The 24009-nt window shown below is 40.1% G+C and overlaps 1 pseudogene; it reads right to left on the reverse strand.

The window, feature by feature from the left end:
- Positions 1-19103: 19103 nt before the first annotated feature.
- Positions 19104-23871, reverse strand: LOC145657954 (voltage-dependent L-type calcium channel subunit alpha-1D-like; annotated as a pseudogene).
- Positions 23872-24009: the final 138 nt, after the last annotated feature.

Here is a 24009-nt window from a genome sequence, read left to right on the forward strand (position 1 = left end):
TCCTATTAAAAGCATCATACAATCAGCAACAAAATCTGATGGTGTAGTTTGATTTCCGGCCATTCTCTCTTCCTTCTTCAGTGATTCGGTCACACCGTTGACCCTCCTCCGTCATATTTGACTTGTTCCAGTAGCTTGTGTGATTGTGGCTGTTCTGATTTAAGAAGGCTTCTCAGATGTGTTTTGATGTTCCGACTTTCCGTGCCTATTCTTTCGTCTGCCTCCATCTTAGTTCTCCCTCACAGCCACTCGAATCCTCCTGATCTTCCCTCGTGTTCCCTCTACACAGACAGTCCACGTAAAGGCCCTGTAAGAAGGATTCAGCCAAACCCTGAGCACCTCAACTCCTCTGAGGAAAGGCCTCTCTGTAAAGGGAACACTCACTACTGCGCCGTTGGCACTTACTTTGTGTCCTCTTTCCCTAAATGTTAACAGTGTTCCTCTTTCCTCTCTTTCTCTATTTCTCCTGCCCATTTATTTAAGCACCCCATGCTTGTCTGCTGTCTCTTGCTGTCTTTGTGTCTTCACCCCCCCCCCCCCCACCACCTCCACACACACACACATTTTGTGCCTTTGCGGCTGGATCTTTTGCCCTCTTGTGCTTTTTCATTTCCTCTCTCTCTCTTTGCCTCTTTCTCTACTCACTTCTCTAATTATGCTGTGCTGTGCTGTGCTGTGCTGTGCTGTGCTCACCCCCCCACCCTCATTGCCATTCCCCTTCTTCTGCATGTGTGTGCAGTATCTCTCTCTCTCTTTCTCTCTCCCTCTCTCTCTCCATCTTTTCCGTCTTTTGCTAGTTTTTATGTCCACACCCTCATTATCCTCGCATTTTCTACCTCAAATCCCAGCAGCTGAACAGCCAGGTAGCAGAGCAGGGGAATGTCAATGTCGGCCTGGCCCTGGAGGCCCACTGTCCGGCGAAGGCTGCAAGTCCAGCAGCCGGAGAGGCGGTTGCCTCAGGCACGCTGACGCCCTCATTGCCTTCCAGCACTGCTGCTCCTTCAGGCCTCACTCTCCCAGGCCAGGCTGTTATAGAGGCAGTCCAGGCCTGTGGAGCCTCCACTGGGGCAGGGCTGAAAGAGACTGGCGAGGAGCCAGAGGTCTTGCTGGAGGATAAAGTGGAGCCCATCTTACAGTCCAAGCTTAGGCAAAGCTTGAGTCAAGGTAAATAACCACATGCATGACATGCTATGTTAGGACACTAAAAAGACACCAGACCGATTTGTTATGTTTTACAGCTATTAGTTTATCCAACACCTGGAAGAAGCCAAAAGAGGACACTCCTGTGGGGCAGGCCCAGTGTCCTGACAGAGAGGTGATTCCTCTCTCCAGGTGCTCACTGTACCCCTCTCTGCATGCAGAGCCAGAGCTGAAGGATTGGAAGAGGCAGTATGATAGAGACTTCCTGTTGGCCTTCCAGTTCATGCCTGCCTGCATGCAGAAGCCAGAGGGGCTTCCTCCCATCTCTGATGTGGTACTGGACAAGGTAAGCCTGCTAAAACATTGGCCTTTGGGGAGCTTTAAAACCATTCCATGGAGAGGGGCTGATGGACTTTGACTTGACTCTGTTCTTTTCTAGATCAAACAAAACAAGCTGCCCCTGCAGCAGGTGGGCCCTCGCCTTATCGCCAGAGACCCAGGCTTCAACCCAGCCTCTGCAGACTTCAGCAGGGCAATTCCTGGAGGCAGGGGTGCACCGGTGGGTCTCTCCGCTCATCCCTTCTCTTCTGTCAAAAATAAATGAGCGCCTGGTCATCTTTTGTGACCGAGGTCTTTGTGACATTGTTACCGCCCATAATAAAGAGCACCCATTTGTTGCTTCAGCTGCTCAGTGTAGGCCCGAGACGGCTGCCTCCCCGCAAGATCATCACCAACGTGTCCATGAACAACGAGGTGCAGCTGAAGAAGGCTGAGAATGCCTGGAAACCTGGCAGGAAAAGGGAGAACACCCAGAACCCCGAGACCCAGAAAACTCAGGTCAGCACCTCACTCCGCTGTGCCCTGTTTTCAGATTTCAGAGTCACAGCCTGTTATGGTGGGCTTGAAAGCTACTTAATTTTTTTTGCGATATGCTCTTCAAGAATTGGATATTTAAATTATAGAGTCGTTGTTTAATTGGGTGGGTGTGCGGGGAGTGTGCACGAATGTAGCTATGCAGGGGGACATTGGTTTCTAGTGTAAACAGGGGGTGTGATGATACTGAGGACCAGATCTTGTGTGCTTGTTGTTCCTTGTGTTGATTGTGGTGTTGATTTTGGTGAGAGAGTATTGTAGATATTGTAGTGTATTCTGTGGATGATCTTGTATATATTATAGGTTAACACCCAGTGGTTGTGTTAAAAATATTCTTGCAAATTTGTGTGCAATTCAGCATTTGGAGAGATTGACTGACAGATCTTCATTGCATTGTCTGGTCGGTAGGGTTATTATTGGATCAGATTTGGTTATTATGTATATATATTTTTTGTTTGTAGGAGTTATATATTGATTAAATCTAAAATTCTTGTAGCTGGTTCTAAGGGGTTTTCTTTTAATTTGAATTTGGAGCACATGAGGGGTTTTAGTTGATAAGATTTGATAAACTGTTTGCTGCCAGTGCTACACTTCTCGGAAAGTGTGATTGATGTATGATGCCTTTATCGGTCTATATAGCAAAGTTGAGTGATTTTTGTTCATGACGAAGTTCCAAATGGCAGAGTAAATATTTGGTGAAAGTGAGGAGTTAGTCATTATGTGGAAGAACTGCTGAATTTAACAAAAGATTGGGATCTTTGTAATGGAAAGCTTAGTCGGTAGTCTGTTTTCCTCTCCAGGAGCTTTTCCAGAAGGTGCGCAGTATCCTGAACAAACTGACACCGCAGATGTTTAACCAGCTGATGAAGCAGGTGATGGACCTCACCATCGACACAGAGGAGCGCCTCAAAGGCGTGGTTGATCTGGTTTTTGAAAAAGCCATCGATGAGCCCAGCTTCTCTATGGTCTATGGCAATATGTGCAGCTGCCTGGCTATGGTGAGTAACATGTTCCCATACATTGCTGCTGAAGTTCCATACAAAGGCAAATGCCACACAGAAGTGAACTCTGTTTGAACCACTCTAAACTGACATGGAGCTTTAATCAGCTTCTATTTAGTAACAGAACTCTCAACACTGTCTTATACCCAAGTGTTTCTCCTACATGTCTTTCCTGTGTAGTTAAAAGTGCCCATGGCAGACAAGCCCACCAGCACTGTGGGTTTCCAAAAGCTGCTGCTGAACCGCTGTCAGAAGGAGTTTGAGAAGGACAAGGTCAACGATGATGTTTTGGGGAAGCTGCGGCACCAGCTGGAAGCGGCCACTTCAGTAAGCAGCACTCCTGTCTAGTTTACCCGACTCACCAACCCACAGATCAGGAGAAAAGGGACTGAAATCGGCAGCAGTGCTGGGAGGCGGCCTGGTCGTTATCGGGTCCAAACGCGCTGTTTCTTGCTTTTGTCTTTGTTCTGGTTACTCCTCGCAAGGCCAGCGAGCGGGAGAGGCTGGAGGAGGATCTGGAGGAGGCGAAGGACAAGGCCCACAGGAGGTCCATCGGTAACATCAAGTTCATCGGGGAGCTGTTCAAGCTGCACATGCTGTCAGAGGCCATCATGCACGACTGTGTGGTCAAGCTGTTCATGAACCACAGCGAGGAGAGCCTGGAGCGTCTGTGCCACCTCCTCACAGCCATCGGCAAAGACCTGGACTTGGAGAAGGCCAGGGTAAGCAGGCCGCGGGCCTGGTCTGGGTTGATTTAATATTCTCAGCAGATGCTCAGCACTTGCATCGGTTTATCTTTAATATGTCATGTAAAGGTTTACGGCGCATGTGTAGATGAGTGCTAGTGTGCAGTGCAGCGGCTGTGCGGATTTTGTCCAGATTTGGTCTGTGTTGCGTTTTTCACAACAAGTACTTTACACATCGAAACTGGATGAAGAAGTTTTGGATATTGTATATTGACTGTCAATTTTGTCTCTAGTAGGAATGGCAGTTGTGATGTTGACAGTTCAGTCACCAACTAGTGTGACAGTTATTTGTGTTCAAGTTTCCTGGTCTTTTTTATTGTATTTTTTTTTCTCCATGCACGTTTTTAACCAAAAAACAAGCATGTTGAAATGTTGTTTATAAAAGTTTATAAAAGCCTGCACTCTGACTACAGGGTAGCCAACTAATTAGGATCATCATCTATAGTGCGACTAGCATGCTGTGCTGATATCAGTGTATTATTAGGCCTTGGCAATGATTTTAAAAGTGTCCAAGTTCATGTTGTTTAGTGAAGTTGTTAGTGTGGTTGTTAGCTCTGCTCCTACTGCAGCTGACAAAATGAAAGGCTTTTATTCAGGACTGGTCAGCTGTTAGAAGGTTTTGCTCTCACAGCCTCCTCCACGTTTGCCACCTCCTGCTGCTGCACCCTGGATTCCCCAAAGCCAAGTGCAGCTGATGACAGCACAGCTACACCCACAGTGGCAGTGAACTGCTTTACAGCACTGACCAACGTGCAAGGCAGCAGGGTTTACATAAGAGTCATAAACGTCTTGTGACATGAGTTCAGCTGAGAGCACACCTGATCGAATCGAAAGGTGAAGAATATCTGAAATTTGTCGACGTTTCTCTTACACTCTCTCTCTCTCTCTCTCTCTCTCAGCCAAAAATGGATCATTACTTTAAATATATAGAAAAGACAGTGAAGGAGAGGAGGGGTTCCTCACGCATTCGGTTCCTGCTCCAGGACGTCATCGACCTGCGACTGGTTAGAGACTCTGCCTGTGTTTGTGTGTTTGTGTTTGCCATTCCAGCGCATGGTGATGCAAAAGTATGCATCTGCTGATTTTGCTTTTCTAGAATAACTGGGTGTCGCGGCGAGCTGACCACGGGCCCAAGACCATCGAGCAGATTCATAAGGAGGCCAAACTTGAGGAGCAGGAGGAGCAGAGGAAGGTGCACCAGCAGCTGCTGTCCAAGCACAACAAGAGGCAAAGGTGTGGCCCTCAATTCCGTGACAGCCTTTTTCACCTGGCTGTGTGAGGCCGAGGACAAGTCCAAGGACAATCGACAGGAGGATGGACACATTTGCCAATGTGTGCTAAAAGACAATACAAGAATTCAAAAAAATAATAAAACTGTGTGACAAAGAAACAAAAGTTCTGACTCTAATGTATTTTTGCTTTTTCCTTTATGAACTGCAGACAAAATTATATTTAACATTTGCAGATGTTCAAAAGAAAAGACAGAGGTGAATATAGAAATAATATTATTTATTTTTTATTTTATTCTTCCTTGGCTTCTCCTGAATTCAGATATGCTCTGCCCATTAGATTTCACTTTTTTGTTTGTTTGTTTTTTTATTTTTTTGCTAATTTCAAACCAGTCCTAGGATTTTCACACAATCTGAGTGAAATTGGTGTCAAAATATTTGCAAGAGTCTGAATCTCAATAATTATTTAAACAAAAACCTGACATAAAAAATACAGCTGTCCTCTTCCAGTCTAATATTAGTAGTACAAATTAGTAGTACAAAGGTCAGGCTTTAACTTTAACTTTAACTAGCTGTCACTCCTGAACGACATGTTCAGATTTCATGAAATTTAAAAGACTTATACCAGTATTGACTTTGAGGTAGCTTACCAAATGTAGCAGTTTTGTCAATATGGGGCATTATAATATGCAAATAACTTTCTCAATGACTGCTCTTCTGATTAAGATGAAATTTTGCATACTGCTTCTGTAAGCAAGCTGAAGGATTCCTAAGGATGACTCAAACATTGGCTAATGTTTTTCAGGTAATGGGCTAATCATAGAACTGGCTTCAGTGGACTTCTATAACGTTGATTCTTGTAGAAATAACTTTAAATTTAAATATCCTACTACTTTTTATGTTGCTGATGAACTGTAACACACTAGTCGTAGGACCTTTCTCCAATCTTCCCAAATTTGGTATCATAATGTTGATGAGACTAAAACATGTTGATATTTGTATGGTATATGGCACTTACATACCTATCAATCCTTCCAAGGTGTACTGATTCATTCAAAACAGCTGAAAAAAAATTAAGACTTCTTTGAGTAATTCTTATGAAACTTGACATGAGTATTGATTTATGGACTTTGAGCTAGCATGGGAATTATAGGACATTTTTGCCAACAGAGCCCCTCTGACATATGAAAAGGTATTAAAAAAAAAAAAAATGAGTCAATCCCATTGTGTACCAATTGTGCATGAGAAATGCAGTTTATACAGTGCAATACTTTGTGACTATTTCATAAAAAAAGTTCAATACGTTTCGTAAACCTTTTTTTAGCCTGATTTTTGATACCTAAATTAGTTGGGCAAATGCACCTTTCAAACAAGTCAGTGACCTTTTGATCTGGAGATACCTTTTAAATATAAAAAATGCAGATCTTCTTGTAAATAATGATCAAAAATATGTGTATTTAACTATCAATCCCCAAGAGCAGGATTTTTATTAATAGGCTAAAACTTAGCCATAGAGTGTTAGATTATCACCAAACTTCAATGGTGTATATGAACATACTGTGAATGCAAGTACATTTGGGGTGAACTGACCTTCTGGGGAAACTATATTTCTTAGTCATGTCGAATCAGAAAAATAATATTTATATAAAGCAATTCAGCAGAGAAAATTGAGAGATTGGTTTCAAAATACAACATTCCTGGAAACAAAACCTCAAAACCAACCACAAAGGCTGGTGAACTTTATATGGGATGTCATCAGCAACCAAGTTGTGCAGATGTGATAAAATGATTGGACCCCTTAATTGCCACCTGCAGCTATAATAAATGTAATTCTAATGTATGTCATGAATTCCCTAGATGAAGGAAGTTAGACATTTCAATAGCAACACACCTCCCTTGATGAAATGACTGGGTACAGAAATTAGTTGACCAGAAAGGCCAGAAAAATAGCACAACCACAGCCTTCAAACCTGACAACAAACCTGCTTAATGCTGACAGTTTTTTTTTTTTTCAAATACAAAATACAGACTCACTCTCAATAAATAACCATTTGATGAACTAATGCAGAATATAAATTAAGACAGTGACACAAGCTTTACTTTAGTTACTAAGCATTTAGGTTTGGGTGTTTTTAGTACTTGGTGGGATGGTTACGAGAAAATATTGGCATATTAGATAAGCAGAAAAATACTATGGATGGGTTCAACACATGATGTGCGTACTCGTTTGACTTTGGATCTATTGGATCCCGCCAATAACTGTTGAAAAGAAAAATGACCACCTGAATGCTAAAACATATAATGGAAATAAATGTCTTATGCAATACGAGAATTATGGAAATCGGGTCAGCTTTGGAATAGAGAGGAGCGTTAGGCACATACTAATAATATTAATACATTTTCAGAGACACACAATATCCATCCTGCCAAGGACAGGCAGTGATCAGTGAACCAGGCAGCCAGTAAGAGAAATAAAATCACCAAGAAAGTCAGGCTTTTTGCTGTTTGTTTTCAAAACAATGTCCTTGACAGAACACAAGATATGACTGAATGAGCAAAGTTACATTTACATAGAGCCTTTCAAAGAACATACAATGTTTGAACTAATAACAGACACCTGTTCATTTCAACACAATGGGAGAAATTACTCTGCTCACAGAGCTTAGTAACGCGTTAGATCAAAATTCGCTGCTGCTCTTTAAAACACTGAGCGTTTTTCTTAAAACACATAAAAGGTGCAAGATCACGCGTTGTCGTGTGAGCACCTCAGTCGTAAAAAGGGCTGAGTTGTCATGAATACGTTATGATCAGGAGTAGTCGGCCGTACTGCTGCGACATCCGGTCAAATCAACCGTCCTCTAAGAATCAGCGCAGTACTAGTTTTGGTAATAGCAGCATCTATGGACATAAACGGCGGCGAAACGGATGGTTTCTTTCTCGTCAACTTTATAGTCCATCACACCTGCTCCTATAGATCGGGATAAAATCTCCATACCAAAACCTCTGTGCATTGGCATGATGAAAATTTAGAGCACGCAAATCCTTCACTTCTGAAACAGCAGAAATTATGTAATTTTACGCAGATTTAAAAAAACCCTCAACGTTAAAGACTGCTGTTGACGGAGTTTTAATGTAAATATAGCAGGTTGGGGAAGTGTAACGATGAGCAGTGTGTGGAAAAGAGTGAGATTTATTAGGGGCAAATCCAAAGTCCAGGGTCAAATTATTAACATGGAAAGTCCGAGAATTCATGATAAACTAAAGTAAAGAAAAGTGCACGAAGACAAACCAGGGATGCAGGCTATAACATTGGGGCGAGGATAAACATTCAGGCTTATATTCACATGCACGGAAGCCTCGATTAACAAACAGCAGCTGGACTTACAATAAATAGCAGGGCTTAAAAACATGGTCAAATGAGCATTAAACCAGACACAAGTGCAAATTATGAGGGGTGCAGAAAACGAAACGAAGGAATGGAACCACAACAAGGGAGTAAATGAAAATAAAGACACTAGACAGGGAAACCGTGGAGACATGAACGCTAGGAGGGTGGTCAGTGGTGACAGGAAGCTTGTTTCAGTCATGGATGTCTTTGGCAAAATGAATGCAACTAAAATGCTTTCCTCATGTGTCCTAATAACCAAATAATAACCAAGTTCTTCTTTATTTCTAAATAATATGCCTTTCGGAAATTGTATAACTGCTTGTGTTATATTACTTTCTTTTATTCAGAAACACAGGAGACTCAGGTGAAAAGTGTGATGGAAATTATACACTTATTATTATATCCTAAAACTTGTCTCACCTAATCGTAGTCATCAGTTTATTAGATAAATGCATACCTATTTTTATGTTTGTGTTTCACATGTTCCATTCCTTTTCTCTTCTTTGAAAGAAAAATTCCTTAACTTAATCAAAGACTAGGATTAAAAAAATAAAATAAAATAAAATCATAGACAGGTCAGCTGAGCCCACTCCCTTGTCGTAATGTCCCCATATTGACAGTTAAATACCACATATTAAATACAATAGAGACTGGAGTGTCTTGTTTTTCTCTGAACATTCCACAGTGCATCTAGAATTTTAATAGTTGTTTATTTCTGCTCAGTTTTTCTGCTCTTATTTTAATTTGTTTTTGTCTTAAGGAGAAAAAAAAGGCGACAAACGAGACCTGTGACCCCAGGGGGAAATCGTGGATCAGATGCCTCACACCAAGTCACTGTGTAAACAACACCAGGTTCATGTTTTAGTGTGAGGAATGAGTGCAGGAGTGTTTTGAAAGAGCAAATACAAACACTAACAAGAAGAGAACAAAGAAAACAGGAAGGAGAAGCTCCTTTCCTTTTTGAGTTACTTACTGAGATCATTCTCATAGCAAGTTCATTACACCTTGTGTACTTGTTGTAGTGCAGTTTGCTGTTTCTATATTGGCTGAGAGAAGGAGCAGACCTGTTCCATTTACATTTAAACAACAGAATCTTGTCAGTGGAGGATGTACTTTCTCAAACCTTTTTAACTGGTATCTCGCCTCTGTGTCTCTCTGTGTTCGCAGGACAGGGACCACTGCACGCCTCGCACCAGAACACCTTTCCAGTGATGACTCCCCTCGTGTGGAATTAGTTCACAGCTGTTTAGTCTTATACTTATCCACAACTAGGATTAGTCCATTTACTATTTCTTAGAAGTGGGGATCAAGAACATTGGAAGACGTGAGTAGTTTTTTGGAGCAATACAGATCAATACATAAAAACAGGCAAATGACCTGGTTATACTCAAATACATCCATAAACATATCAAACAAAGTAATGCTTAGGTATGAATTTTCTTGACTTCGTGACCTATTATGAAGCTTAACTTGTTATGAACTGACACGTGATAATGTTCACACATTTAGCTGCAATTCTTTGTTTAACTTCAGAGGGTTAAATGGAGCTCACCCAGATGATGGTGTTGACTGCTTCAAGGATTTTCACTAGAAGTTATATAACTGCAAGTTATATTACCGATGTCTAAGTGTATGCAGCGCAGAATTCTTTATTCGTAATGTAATACATGTCCTATTTCATTCTACAAGATAAACAGGTTGGAAAATATTTGTGTAAAATAGATTATGATTATTTTTGGAACATAAAGCCATGCAAACATTGTAAGTGGACATCAAGGAAAAATATAAAATAAAAGAATAGTATAGCATACAGTTACAGGGTATGCCTGTTTTCATTGATTACTAGGGAAGCTCTTTGTCTCCCTCTTGTGGCCATTGTTGTCTGAGCCAACAACCATATCAGCATAAGTGACATGAAGTTACAGAAATTAATTAAAACTAAAACGTATTTTTATAAACACGATTTGACAGTGTGTTTTACATATTCTGGTTGAATATGACATTTATGTGTACAAGATTATAAAAAACACAATCATACATTTACCTGATACTTATATCCAAAGTGACTTACGAGTGAGTATAACTTGAGCAATTGAGGGTTAAGGGCCTTGCTCAGAGAACCAACAGTGGCAACTTGGCAGCAGTAGGGCTGGAACCAGTAAGCTTCTGACTACAAGTCAAGTATTTTAACCAATGGGCTACCACTGATCACTGCTGCTGCTGCTGACCATAAATGTTAGAATTTACAATGTTGGATACTAAACTATTTAAAAAACATTTTGAAACATTTATTTATTTCATTTCCCCTAACCTTTGACAGCACGGCTAGTCCAGACCTCTGTATATGCATCTTCTTACCCCTTCTCTCTGCACAAAGAAAATAAAAGACATTAAGAAGAGACTAATTGCCCAAAGGATAAAAAAATTAAATGACATTTATAATGATAAAAGGAAAAAGTAAATAGATAACAGTAGATGTGTTAATATAAAATCAAAAGTCATCTAAACAGAACTCAATGCAATAAGTGTGTTTTGAGATGTTTTTGTTTTGTTGTTTGTTTGGGGTTTTTTTCCTTTCAAGTGCTAATGCCATCATGGGTTGCTAGACCTTGAAGACATTTAAAGAATAATAAAATAATCTTCAAATGTTTTTATAGTTATGAAGTTATAAAGCCTATAAAGGCGTTTGACCCTGATTTTGCTGTAAAAAACAGATGTGTTCACACTGCACAACTGCACTGCTTTATGTGATCTCCTGCTCACATCTGGCAGACACGCTTATCTATAGCAACTTACAGTTTCAACTATATTACAGAGCTAGGTCCATATAGCGGTAGGAGTTTGATTCAGTTCAGTTCAGCTCACTCAGGCTTTCATTTCTATTGTCTTGTCTTCAAGTTTTGTTTCATTGTCCCTAATAAGTCCAAATTGTGCTTGTCTACTCATGTCTCACTGTCCTCCTTTGCTTGATGTCACAACTTCATTGATACCTAAAGTGAATGTTGGAAATATCACATGTTCTTTGAGTAGGAATCAAATATCATTGCACTAATACACTGGACTGATAGTGGACTCTGATGAGGTACACCTACCCCTGATGTCGTGATGTTACTGAGCCTCATCCTGTCTCAGATGCCTTGGCTACTCCCATCATCCCCTGATGTCCCCTGTTGTAGCCCACACCACCTCCACCCCAACCAACTACTCTCTGTTGCCCTTAATGGACGTTCTCTTGCGACTTGGGTCTCGGACACATGCACACTATCGGGACAAGACTAGAACCTCCAGAAAGTTGGTCTAAACATTAAATGCTTATTTCATTTTTTAATTTATGTCTCTCTTTAAACAGCCAGAGGAGGATGGGGCCCCCTTTGAGTCTTGGTACCTCTCAAGGTTTCTTCCTCATGCTCTAGGGAGCTTTTCCTTGCCACTGTCACCCTTGGCTTGCTTACTGGGGGCTTGGACTTGGACATTTGAAAGCTGCTTTGTAACAACACCTGTTGTAAATAAAATAAAATAAAATAAAATTTTAAAAAGCACTTTATAAATAAATTTTGAGTATTTGATTTTTATATGTAATCTTAAAATTTATAAGATAACTAAAATTTGTTTTTTAATCATTACATTTTTTCACTTAAAACAAAAATAGAATTTGGAGAGTCCCAATAATCTAGAAAAATCAAATCTCATCATTACAGTGCCAACAACACATCAACATCACCAGACTTCAAAGCACTTGTCTAAGAGGAAGATTTGTATGCCTGTAATTCTGTTGTTGAAGAGCCTATAAAATCAAAATAGACTTTTAAATTTGAAATTTTAAACTCAAATAAATACAGCCTTATTTTACATGCCTAACACACACACACACACACACACACACACACACACACACACACACACACACACACACACACACACACACACACACAGTTACCTCACAGTGTAAATATTGTTGTTGGTGGAGAAAGTATCATAGATCCTCTTTGCTGACACATCAGTGATGTCATTGTGACTGAGGTTGAAATTAGATGGATTATAATTACCACATTGTTCAGGATTCCCAAACACACCTCCCTCTACTAAATCACCGTGTAGTAGTACAAACACCTGTAGATTTATATATCAATGAATTAAATTAATGAACGAATGAATGAATAAACGAATGACTGAATTAGCAAATGAATGAATAAGCAAAGCAATAAATAGTATATTTGTGTCAGTGGACCTGAGTCATTAATGGCCAGATAATTATGCATTTTGACATTTTAAACAAATTATCATTTCTTTCAGTTCTTGTACACATGACTTGTTATCTATCAGGCATGAAACTGTAAATCATAAAGAGTCTGTTATGCCTTATTTCTCTTTTTAATGAGAACATGTGTTTCTACAAGCAGTCTGGATATTCTGTAGACCACAGAGGTCCATCCTGTCAAGTACAGGAAGTGATCAGTGAACCAGGCAGCCAATGAGAGAGGTCGTCATTTCCAAATAAAATCACCAAGAAAATCAAGCTTTTTGCTGTTTGCTTTTGAAAAAAAAAAAAGTCATTGAAGGAACACAGGATATGACTGAATGAGCAAAGTTACATTTATATAGAGCCTTTCAAGGAACATACAATGCTTTACAATGAACACACACAGCTTCTATGTTCAGTCACATGCCAGATTTTGTGTTAAATTGTGAGAAAAAGAGTAAAATGTGTTATATCTATGTTAGTGTTCACTGTGGACTCAACAATCAAGACTCTCTACACATCCCTCCTCCTGCTTGTCCACTCACTCCAGGATGTGGGCTTTGTGCTGGTGTGGGAACAGCAGCTGCAGGCAGTGGTCAGTGAGCTGACAGTGGCTAAGGTCCAGTTCTGACAGCCCTTCAGAATGTTCCAGAAACAGCGCCAGTGACGTTACGGCAAAGTAGACGAGCTTCGACCAGCTCATGGGAGCACTACACATCCCCAACATTAAGCAGCAAAACCCCAGAGACCTTCTGCCTGTACTGGCCAGACCTGATACAAGGATAGGAATTTCAATTTATTCATATTGGATATAAGAATGATTAATGGCTGCTGAGCGAAGCACTTTCATTGAAAATTCATCCACCAATTTAAATTCTTTTTTTTCTTTTTTTTTTTTTTTTGTAACCAGAAACAGGGCACACCAGCCAGGAATACATTCCAGGTCTGTTTTAGAACACTGGCTGTGATTCATTACATTTTGGCAATTGTGAAAAGAAACTGGATGATACTTCTAAAAGTAATTGTGTTTGCAGTTTATTTGCACAGTTACATGAACAACACTGGTAGCATAGTCAACAGGCTTGATGGTTTTCCAGTGCACGACACTGTGATACCAGGGCTGGCCCAAGCCTGTGTGGGGCCCCATGCAGAAATCTGAGCTGCCCCTTCATAACATAGATAAAAAACAAATAGAAATAAATACAAGGCCTTAGCACGCACTCATTTTGCTTATACGCCGGGACAATTGTTCTGCTGTTATCCTACCTATTGAGCAGTCCTACCTAGATTTAATGCACTTATGTACATCACCCTTAGTCCAGGTTTCTGGTGTTTATTTTAGATGCATTTTTAGTTGTATATATTATAATTAGGCTACTGTGGACAATTGTATACCGTATAGCTACAGCACCTGTACTTCACACACATGAAGTAATCGGATCTAGAAAGTTGCCAACCCTATTAAAATATTAGGTTTATAGTATAATATTTGAATCAAACAGACAAAGCATTAATCACAATCATTTGCATGATGATTAAATCTTGAACCAAAAATGTATCAGAGAGCTGTAGTGTTTTTCACAGACACACACCCAATTAAACTGTGCTTGACCATTTCTTGCTCTCTATATCATTCTCTGCAGTTTACTGAGAAAGACCTGACACTGGGTAATGCCATTGTCTATTCGAAGGCCAAAACAACAACAATCTTGGTTATCAAAGATTCACTCCACCCTGACCACAGCCTCTTCTTTTAGAAGCTATGAAAAAACCACCATCGCAGCTTGTGAGCACAAATCTAGCCTCTTAAAAATACTCGCCTGGAATTAAACCTAGTAGAGTTCCACAACGAGGTGCAATTTGTAAAAGGACGTCTTTTTCTCTCAGAGTTAGAAATCTGCAGAAATAAATACATCAGTTAAATTTTTAAATATGTAGGTTAGAAATCCAAGTATAAAGAGCAGATATATTATCTGTGCTAATTAATGAATGTATTTAAAGTATACATTTAGTAGGCCTAAAAATAGAACTTGTATGTAAATCATATCTAAAAATTTTTATTTAGAGTAAATTACATGTGACATATTGAAGATTTTGATTTTTTTGGCCTGCTACCACCACACCGCCTCATCGGGAACTGTTACACTTTATTTTTTATTTATTTTTATTTATAACTTAAAAATAATCACCTGGAATGTAAACTTAGCCGAGGTCCACAACGAGGTGCAATTTGTAAAAGGACGTTTTTTTTCTCTCAGAGTTAGACATCTGGAGAAATAAATATATGAATTTATTACCCCCCATCAGTGGACCTTTAGAGCTTTATTATTAAAAATAAGACAGACAGATGAACAGAGAAACCCAAAATGTATATATAATATTTTTAAGTATTCGCCATCTGCACCATTACAGGAATGATGTGTGTGTGTGTGTGTGTGTGTGTGTGTGTGTGTGTGTGTGTGTGTGTGTGTGTGTGTGTGTGTGTGTGTGTGTATGTATGTATGTATGTATCTATGTATATGGTTATGTGTGAGTACATGTATGTTGGATTGTATATGTACACGTATTAGAGTGTGATATTTAGCGTTTATGGATTGGCTCTGTATGGATTTTATCAAAGGTGTCCACTCTAGATTATTGGTTCTGTTATTGATTAATTCTGAGAATTATTCTATTGATATATATACTATCAATAGATTTTTCTATTGGGTGACACTAATATTATTTTTTGTTTTCCAGTTCATGAGTATGTTTTTTTGTTTGTTGTTTTTTTTGCAAGAATATTTTTATTATATCAATATAATAATGTTATACATAGTATCCTGTCATATTGGTTGATGATATGTCTCCTAGGAGACATAAAGATGGTGTTGGATGGATATGGTTATTTAAAGCATGGGATATGTTGGTGATGCACTATATTGGACTGTTTGCACTTGTGTAGCATGTTGTCTGTTGCACTGTTGTTTTTATGTTGCACCATGGCCCTGGAGGAACGTTGTCTCGTTTTTGTTGTGTACTTGTATATATAGCTGAAATGACAATAAAACCACTTGAACTTGAACTCGAACTTGATGACGACTTGCCAAAATTGCTTGATAGGTGTGCTCTGCCACGTGACGTGAATGTAATCGTCAACTGTGATTTGAATAAAGTATGTACAGATTGCTGAGCTTGTGAAACCAATTTTAAACATCCAATGTGTAGTATAATGTACTCTGTATTATTTTGTACTGAATGCATTGTAGGTTAGTGTTGCAGTCATGTGGTAATTATTATTACACATTTTAATCCAAACTGCAGCGTCGGGGGCTAGTAATAAATGTTCCTCCTATTGTCTCGATGGGAGAGTAACTGTGAGATTTGATTTCACTATTATTTTGTATATCTTAGATAATAGGTTTTTTGTATTAAGAATGCTTGTTTATAAATTCTGATATGGATGTAGGTATCGGAATTGATTTTTGAACACATAGGTGATCTTAGCTGATGGTATTGTAGGAACTGGGGGCTTTCTATAGCATATTTTGGGGCTAGTTGTGGGCGTGACATGAAACAAGTCTTAGGATAAATATGTTTAAGGTTTGTAATGCCTTTTTCTATCCAAGATGTAAAGTTTAATATTTTTGTTCATGGTAAAGCCTGGATTGTTCCAAATTGGAGAATGAATAGTTCGTGTGAGTGTGGAGTTTGATATCTTGTGGAATTTCCACCAGACTGTTAGTGTCATGGCCACCTTCAAACTGTTGAAACATGGATATTTTTGAATATGAGTCTGGGCACATTTGAAACACCTGCCGCAAACATTACTGACATTATATCTTGTTTATGTGATTGGCTGTGCAAACAAGCTGGCCTGAGAGGTGTGTAGCGGGATATGACTCAGTGCATCTCTGGTGCAGCTTTTGATGAGTACAGTGTCATGAGTGTGTCTGTCCAGCAGCACAAAAAGGGGATACAGCTTCTTCTACTGGAGGTTTCCGATAAATATGTAGATATGTTAGTATGTAATAGAAAGACAGCTGTCCATCCTCATAGTCTAGGTACATGCCCACATTCCTGGGCAATTGTGTCAGGGGCAGAGGGGTCTCAGGCATGGTGCAGGTGTACGACTTCTGGTTGCTCCTCCAGAGCACCCAGAAACCCTCACAGTGGGTTTCTCAACTTGCTCAGACTCAAATCTCAATATCGGCATCCGAACCGTCTTAGAGAGGAACAAAAAACACAACTCATTTGATTAAATTGTTCCAGTATAAATATGGTTATCAAACATGCTTTTAAAAATATACTTCCATGGAGATGGTGCCCTACAGGGTAGTGTTGGATCAGTGTGTACAGGCTTAGTGTCATGTTGTGGCCCCGCCCCCTCCTCAAACATCTTGGTATGTGTGTGTTCGTCTGTGTTGCCACACCCTCTCGTGCCGTTCACCTGTTCTCTGTTATGTGTAATCGGCTTGGGTGTATATATGTCTCGTGTGTCATAGTACGTGTGTTGGTGTTTGAGATGTGCATAGTATTTGAGCTTTGTTGTATGTTTTGCATGTTTGTAAAAATAAAAGTGCGTTTCATCTTGCCTCGTCCCCGCATCCTGCTTATCCTCGCAACGTCACAAGTAGACCACTTTAGATGTAACTTAGAACCTCCAGTGACCTCTGTATGTGTTTCTTTAGTTGTATGAGCTCCACTGGAGGACTCTGAATAGTTGACAATGGAAGAGGGGTATATCAGATTCACCCCTTCTGCCTCGGTGTGACAGATTAACACACTGCATTAACGTTTAGAAATAAAAACATATGGTAAACACAGTCTAGAAAATATTACCTTGTAACAATTCATTCAGTATATGAACTGTTTTCTGTGTCCTTATGTCTATAAATTAAAAGTAATAAAACATTTAAATGATAAATAAATTACAATGAATGTATAAATGTTCACAAATAAGAAACTACATTGGTCTGCACTTTTCTCCACAGATTCAAGGAACTCATGAAAGTTGGAAGCTATAGAAACACATAATACAGAATTATAGACTGACTGATGTGTGAGCAGAAAGATCACTGTGATGTTCTCATATCTAAAGCACTCAAAGCATTGATGTTATGTAAATGAACTGTGATCTGATTGGTTTAAGGAAATAGATTCACCTACTTTGAAGTTCAAGTTTTTATCAAAAGGTTAGAACTGGTTGACTATACTTTGTCTGTCCTCCAACAGGAAATTTAAACATTTATATCCAAAGTATTACGCGATAGAAATCAATTCAAGACTACCCGTTATTGACCGCTAGAAGGGGGAAGATACGAAGAAATAAATGAGTCCAGCTCCTCCTGCCCGACTTTACGGTGAGACTCTGCTTTTACGTCATTAAAACGCTAAAGATAAAAGGCCGCCATATTTGTAGTTCCACAACGTGAAAAGGCGTCATTTTGTATGCCAAAGAATGAATAAACACCATGCCATGCCTTGAAGACGACGAAATTGCAATCTATTTAGCTAGCCATAAGAATAAGAATAGCTGCTTGATTTATATAATCACAAATATATTGTGTTATGCCTCTTTTCCCAGTTAACACTCTTTTTATTACCTCAAACTTATGCTTATTTTGCATCTCTTCTAGGTATTTTAGCAGTATTCTAGTTCAGTGGTATCTTTGTCTCTAACCTACTGTACTTGCTAGGATACAATAGATGACAAAGTATTTTTGTAAGTCACTCTGGATAAAAGCATCTGCTAAATGCCAAAAATGTAAATGTAAATGTAAATGTAAATGGAGGGTTGTATTAATACAGAATCCTGTTGTTGTGAAGCATAGTGTCATAGCATTTAAATTGATACTGTATGTATATCAACTTGGCAGCTCAGCTCAGCCAATCAGATTTTAAGGCCAGATCTCTCTATGGCTTTTTATACTTCCAGCCAGCTGCTTCAGCAGTGCGCAGTGCTGTTGCACAAAGTCCAGGGAAGCGTCTCCGTTGCAGAGGATGTCTGCTCAGTCAGCTGTAGCAGGCAGTCTTCACGCAGGAGCACTCAGAGGCCTGGATCAGCTTCTTTGAGACCGACATCCCGAACCATGGAAAACTGTCCTATGAATACGGTTATCGATTTCAGCAAGAGTGCTGAACATGTGGAGACTCACTCAACCAGCCAAAGAAAGCACAGTGGACTAGCTAAAAAAGTGCAGAATCTGGTTACTGAAAATGAGCGTGATTCCTGGACAGCTATTTCCCAAACCCAGAGATTCCCGATATGGCAATCAAGAAATTCAGCAATGACTACACCAAGAAGCCTTATGATGACGCCTGTTGAGGAAATCTGTTTGAATCTGGACACCCTATTTGCCACTCCACGAAGTTCCAAGTGTTCATTTTCAACTAGAAACAGCCCTACTTCTTTACTGATGTGTTTTGACCTACCTGGTGTGCCCATTTATGAGCTGGACCACACTTTGACTGTCCGGGACAAAGCTAGAAGTTGCTCGCCTGATCTTAAAATGGACACAAATCCACAAAGCCGCAAGTGTGCATCTGCGCCTTCGGCTGGACGCGGAGCTGCTCTCTTGCCCTCTGCTTTGGACTTTCTGCCACACGATGTTCCTCCTTCTGAGCCAGCCCAATCTCGGACCTTCCTGGATGAAGCTAACAGTACAGTAACAGAACAGTAACAGATGAAGCTCTTACTTGACCTGGATGAACTGAGTGTGAGGACGCCTGAGCCGTTCGACCTGGAAGAGCAGGACAGCTGTCGTGGCAGTGTAGCCTCCTGGCCTGCACATCCGTGGTCTGAAGACAGCCCTTGTGCAATGCTGAAAACCAGCCTTAACCTTGACTGAACATTTCAGTTAGCCTGATATCGCAATAATATCCCAATATCTTATGGTATTTCAATAAAAAGCATGAATAAAAATCACAGCAAGCCGTATAGTTACTGTAGGACATATACATACACAGGGGCAGCTGTTATAAATGGGCTAGTGGGGCTAAATCCTAATCATAATCATCAATACCATATTCTTACCATTCAAACCTTCTTATATGTAGTTAAGAAATGCATTGAAGCAGATTATTTTGGACTTCTGTGGACCCAAGAACAATAGCATCACTTAAAGGTCATAATAAAAATACAAATTGGCTAAGATGGACTGATTTGATCTAGCCACAAGCTGCAGATTCACACAGCCTATCTAGCAAGCACATTCTGACATATTACATACACTGAAATCAGTGAAATACTCCACTAATTAGATCTTCTTGGGCTAATTTTTTTAGGCCCACAATGTCAAGCTCCACCTTCTTGATATCTACATTTCAGTACTGTTTGAAAAGGACTGGCTATAAAAAGCAAATCACTGACTATAAAAATGTAGAAATGTAAGAAAACACATGGAGGGCTCATTAAGAGTGAGTACATTCATAACACGTGGTCAGTGTTTGTAGTCGTTTTTGTTTATCTAAATGTATCCTAGTCTGTTTATGCCTGGGAACAACCGCAAAGCATTAGTTATCTAGCTTTCATTGCTTAAAGCCAGAATGTTTATATTTTTCTTTGGTTGCCTGTTTGTTTTGTTTAGTTGATGATGTTAAAAACATCTCTGCCACATATTTGCCATATAAAAGATAAGAGAAATATATGTTTCAAATATGATGTGAGCATTCTACGACATTAAAAGTCGCATCCGTTTTTCTTTGTTTCAATAGGCCTTTATTCTAACAGTCATATATGCTAGCATAAATAAATAAAATGCTGAATTGCATAGATCATTGAGTTAAGGCTGCTGTCCTTCCTCTGAGTGTTGTGGAGCCTTTTGGAAGTGCCTCATTATTGCTGAAGAAACCCTTATCTCTACAATATAGCACATTTCCAAGCAGGAAATAAAATGTAGGAATATCAAATGTGCAATCATGAGGTTTATAATTTTTGGTTCCTATATAGATGCAAATGATTCTGAAGCCAAGCAGACGAAACGGTGCTTGTCCAGTTTCTCTGTTCACTCTGATTTCCAGACCTAAGAGGTTCAGTGTGAGAAAGGTAGATGTGTTCAACACTGCACTGAAACCTCAATGGTGGACATTTCCATCAGATACTCTTATATCAGCTTGTATTGAAACAAGCTGGTGATATGGAGCTGAAATGATAGCTCTTCATCATGAAAACAGAGGGACTGGGCTTGACAACATGACATGATTTATAGGGGGCGTCAGGGTGGGCATTGACCATATGCCTGTCACATTTGGTCCTTTATATTGATTGGTTGTCCTTCCTGCAGCAGTGGTCTTTGGGCCACCTCCCATCTCAACCCCCTCACAGGCTGATGCTTTTATCCAAAGCAACTTACAATTACAACCGAGTACAACTTGAGAAACTGAGGGTTAAGGGCCTTGCTCAGGGGTCCAACAGCTTGGCAGTGGTGGCACTTGAACCAGCAACCTTCTGATTATAAGTCAATTACCTTAACCCCTGAGCTCGGACAGTTCAAGAGGAAGGTCAGCTAGTTCACTATGTGACATTAAATCACTTCAGTGGTGTATAATTATGCTGGAGTGACTTCTCATCATGTTTATTGGCAGAGACATTGAATTTGACATTTTTGGAGTAGGTATTATAGTTAATGGACTGGAGTAAGTTCCATTACGTAAAATTGTATTTTGAATGAATGAATTGAACAAATGCAGTTTGTCACATTTTTTACACTGAGGAAGTAATAAACTACTTCTGATTTCACACAAATACTTAGTTTTACCTGGATTATATTTTTTATGGGTGTAAAGCAAACTGTTTTGTATTTGGCATTCAACTCATTCAAACAAGTCTTCTGTTTTGTTTAGCTGTGTAACGTTGAGCGGTAAGGAGGCAGACATGTGCGGAGAAGAGCGAGATTTAATAGGGGCAAATACAAAATCAGTCGTTTAGGCAGTCCAGGGTCAAAGAGCCAACACAGAGAGCGAGGCGATACATGATTAAACAAAACAAACACACAAAGGCACGAAAGCAAACAGGGAAGCAGGCTATAACTAAGGCTAGGGAAAACTCAGAGCTAGGAAACACGGAGCACAAACCAACACAACCATACGAATAAACATGCAAACATTCAATGAACTAAACACATAGACCAATCAGTCAAAATTCAATAATTCAAATGAACAGCAAAATCTAAGGGAACAAGGCAGGGTTTAAATATATTCAACTTCACAAAACTAGAAACGAAGGACAGGTGTAAGCAATCAAACAAGGTGAGGACAAAATCAAACTATGGAACGGAACAGAGCTAAACACAAGACAGGGAAAACACGGAACACCGAAGATGAAAGGGACTGATCGTGACAAGTTGTTTATTTTAAGAGACTTTTCTTATTCTTTTTGTATATTTCCAATTGCTCTTTAATAAAGCAAAGTATTACTTATCTGAAAAATCAGTTAGTTGATGCCATAATCGAGAGAATACTCGATTACTAAAATATCCTATAGCTGCAGGCCTAGTGTGCATATATAAAATATGGCATTGAAATAAATGGAACCAATGCTAAAGTATGGCTCTGAAACAGAGAAGGTCTCTTCTGTGATAAGCTCTGGAAATAAACTGATGCATACCGACATTTGTAATGTAATGTAAACCTGACATTACAAATGTAAACCTGGAATTACCGTTACAGTATCTGAACCATAACTGCTGCTGATGCAACAAAATGGTCCAAAATTAATTATGGAAATAACAGAGCGCCCTTTAACTTCATCACCACAATGGCTGACACATGGCAGTTTCATAGAGGAAGCCTCTTTCTGTCCTCTGCATTCTTATGAATGACACTAATATAGTACACACAAATATTTGCCAAGCAAAAAGACACTTAGAATGATACTATCAGCAAATCAAAGATGGCCCAGAAGCTCCAGGTGACCATGAGTTGATACTGTACCTTGCTGCTGGCAGGAGTCCACAGACAGCAATGAATGCATCTGTGTTTTGTCTGCTGCAGGTAAGTAGGTCAAGAATGGCTCACCTAGTGTGTGTGTGTGTGTGTGTGTGTGTGTGTGTCTGTGTCTGTGTCTGTCTGAGTGCATGAGCGTGTGCAGTACCTTGCAGGCCACACGGTGGGGACAGAGCATCCCAAAGCCCAGAGGAGGCTGGATAGTCCTAAGCAGGGCCACCACGTCCAAGTGCTTTGTGAAACCCTGTGAAGAATGCTGGAGTGAGAAAAGTGGACGATGAAGAGAGACGGCAAAGCGAGACATGGAGGTGGAGCTTACTTATGTAGGTGGGGCTTACTTATGGAGGTGTATCTTACTTATGGAGGTGGGGCTTACTTATGGAGGTGGGCCTTACATGGCTTCGGGATCATACTCTGACCAGATCCTTTTGAACTCATCCAAGTGATGCAATCCCAGAATCGACCAATCATGTGTCAAGTAGTCAAAATTGTCCACGATGACAGCAACAATGAGATTGATAATCTGGGAAAGGTGATAAATGGACACAGCAAATAAAGAGGAATGTAAGCATCTGAATTAAATTCACATGAAAGTAAAAGAATTGTGCATTACCAAGAAAGCACAGAGCATGAAGAAGCTGATGAAATAGATGATGGCAAAGTTGCTGCCGCAGGTGAATTCCTTGCCGGGCTCGTAGTCCGACTCTGGATCACAGCGTTTCCCTGGCAATCTGGCCAACATAATCTCCTGCCAAGCCTCGCCCGTGGCACACCTATGTACGCACACACACACAAACACGAGCACACACGCACACAGGTGGGGATGAGACTCATCCAACCTGAGTGCAGTTTTGTCTACGCTCCCGCGGGCTGTGAGGTCCACAATGACTCCACTGCTGTGCCTCCTGCTGGCTCCTCTGCTCCAATGTCTGCTAGGGAGAAAGACAGTCAGGCAAGCACCATGTCCCTGAGATGCCTGCACAGCAGTGGGTTCATATTCGGTGCTCTTCAAATGACGTGTATTTGTATGTTCACACTCATCAGAATCTGTATTCCCTCCCCCACCCACCTGCATGCCAATCACAGCATAGATGAAGAAGATCATGGCGATGAGCAGCGCTACATAAGGGAGGGCCTTTGGGACAAACAGAAGAAAACAGAAGAAAAAAATCTCATTTGAATTCTCAGCTTTTGTGTGTTCAGGTAGAGAGAAGAAACTGAGGGGTTTTTTGTTGTTGTTGCAGTGACCATTGACCTAAAGAGATTTCACAAAGGTCCAGAGGCGTGTGCGGATGCCCTCCCCCTTGCTGAGCATCTTAACCAGTCTCATCACACGAAACAGACAGAAGAAAGCGATATACACCCGAGAACTGTCTTCAGAGCTCTGTGGAAAAGGAAGTAAGAGAGGCAGAGGCTATATAAAGAATTTCTATGAGTAAGATTATCTGATTGCTGTGCCTAATGTCTA

The sequence above is a fragment of the Electrophorus electricus genome, chromosome 5 (genome assembly GCF_041902795.1).
Source record: "Electrophorus electricus isolate QZ-2024a chromosome 5, ASM4190279v1, whole genome shotgun sequence".
NCBI classification, from domain to species: domain Eukaryota; kingdom Metazoa; phylum Chordata; class Actinopteri; order Gymnotiformes; family Gymnotidae; genus Electrophorus; species Electrophorus electricus.